This window comes from Brassica rapa, chromosome A10 (assembly GCF_000309985.2).
Source record: "Brassica rapa cultivar Chiifu-401-42 chromosome A10, CAAS_Brap_v3.01, whole genome shotgun sequence".
Classification (NCBI taxonomy): domain Eukaryota; kingdom Viridiplantae; phylum Streptophyta; class Magnoliopsida; order Brassicales; family Brassicaceae; genus Brassica; species Brassica rapa.
Genome location: NC_024804.2, coordinates 7,969,838 through 7,971,950, shown reverse-complemented (window position 1 = coordinate 7,971,950; position 2,113 = coordinate 7,969,838). Strand labels below are relative to the sequence as shown.

At 44.4% G+C, this 2,113-nt stretch overlaps 1 non-coding gene across 1 annotated transcript; it reads left to right on the top strand.

The window, feature by feature from the left end:
* The first annotated feature begins 840 nt into the window (after positions 1–840).
* Positions 841–947, top strand: LOC117129408. The gene has a single exon (XR_004453057.1). It is a non-coding gene; the product is annotated as a small nucleolar RNA R71 (small nucleolar RNA).
* The last annotated feature ends 1,166 nt before the right edge of the window (positions 948–2,113 follow it).

The following is a 2,113-nucleotide window of genomic DNA, read 5'->3' as shown; positions in this document are numbered from 1 at the left end:
CATTCAGTCGAATCGGCAGACGACGTCGATCGATGTTTGGAGTAATCCGTCCATCGATCTTCATCATGGTCTGTCGATCGATGCGAGTTCATCGACATCGGTCGACACCATTGGGATCCGCCGAGACTCATGGAGCTCTCGATTTCTAAATCTCCTTCCTCAAGGTTTTCATTTCTCACCACTTGCCAGAATTCATCGTCTATGATGGCATTTACGTGGTGTTTCCCTTTGTCGGCTCGTGCTTCTCTAGCAAAAGCTTCTTGCCTCTTAATAGTCTCGCCCGTCTGAATTACTTGGGTTTCAAGTTTTCTCACCTGAGTCATTAAGGTCTCGATTTTGGTGTTCAGATTGTTGTATCTTACCGTTGAAATCCACGGTGATTTGTTGTTGTCCCAACAGTACTCGATCAAGCATTTCTTCGATCTTGCTTTCCTGAGTTTGGGGTGGTGGATTTTGATAGTAAGAGTTCGAGTAGCTCTTGCTGTTGTTGAAGGGTTTTTGAAATTGTGAACTTTGGTTACTTCTTTGGCCATTTCCAAAGAAGTTTCTGTTTCCGCCCTGGTTTCCAAATTTTTGGAATCCGGTACCTCCGATGTAGTTCACATCTTCTTCTCCTTCAGTATCTGCTACTTCTCCTTCAGCTGAACATACTTGCTTCCTAAGAAGTTCGTGCACCACATCTAACTTAGCTCTTACTTCGTCCATCTGTTCCTTCCCGATAGAGGCTACAGACTTCTTCCATTCAGAGTAGTGAAGTTTCCTTCACTCGCCGTATCAAGAGCCATTTGATACTGTAAGGCGAGACCTCGGAAGAAAGTGGTTAGTAGCTGCACTTCATTAAATCTGTGGTGTGGACAGTCTCGCTGGAAAAACCTAAATCTAATCTACGCATCTTTGAAGGATTCTCCAGCCTTCTGCGAGAATGTGGAAATCTTGTTCCGAAGTTCTTCAGCGCGCGCCTCATCGAAGAAGTTTCGTAAGAAAGCATTCTTGATGTCGCTCCAGGATGTTAAAGATCCTGTGGGTTGCTGCCTAAGCCAGTGCATCGCTTCTCCATTCAGCGTGTATCTGAAGAGCTTGCACAGCAGGTAATCTTCGGGGACTCCTTCCATCCGAATGGCACCGATTAGATCCTCGAACCGTTCCAAATGGTCCATAGGATGCTGGTGCTGTAACCCAGAGTAGGGTATCTGCGACACGAGAGTGTAGTATTGAGGCTTCAGCTCGAAATTCTGCTTCTAGATCTCCGGAAGTCGAATCGCTGATCTGTTGGAATAGTACTCATCTGGACGATTGTAGTCGGCCAGTGGTTTCGATCGAGCGTCCTCATCTACAGGTTGAGCAGCTCATGTAGCATCAGCATCAGGGATTACAGTTCCCTGAGCATCTATTTTCTGACCTGTTGCATTACGCAGATGACCGGCCTGGTCATACAGGTTTCCGTTTTCATCCTGAGTTAGAATAATAATGTTTACCATTTTTGACGACACGTTATCGATCGACGTACGCGGTGTAGTATCGATCGTTGTCGAACGACTGGGATCGATCGACGATGACGGTCTGGTATCGGTCGACGGTTGTTTGTGCGTATCGATCGACGACGAAGTGGTTGCGTCGAGCGATGTGGAACGTTGACCTCTACGGATGGTGCGTTCCAAATGAGCAGGATCGTCTGAGAACAGCAAGTCTTTCTCCTTGTTGCTTCTGGTACCGCTGGGCATGCACCTGAAAAGACAAGAAAAAGAAAGATTATTAGAAAAGGGAGTAAAGAAAAGAATAAGAACTAATAAAACTAAATCTAATGGCGATCAAAGCTCCCCGGCAACGGCGCCAAATTTGATACCACTCAAATTACCCTAAGGAGTGTTACTCTCATCAAAAGAGGTTCAGATGTAGTACTTAGGGATCGAATCCACAAGGAGCTAGGGAACAATTAAATCTAGTGTTTATTAATTCTAAAGGTTGTAATGTTTTAAATAAAATAGTAATAGTAACTAACGAGTAAATGATAAATGTAACTTAGGTTGGAAATGATATTAGATGCAGGGCCACTATTCAGGTGTTGGAGATTATAATTCCTATAGATGCCTAACTGTTGCATGCATGATATATT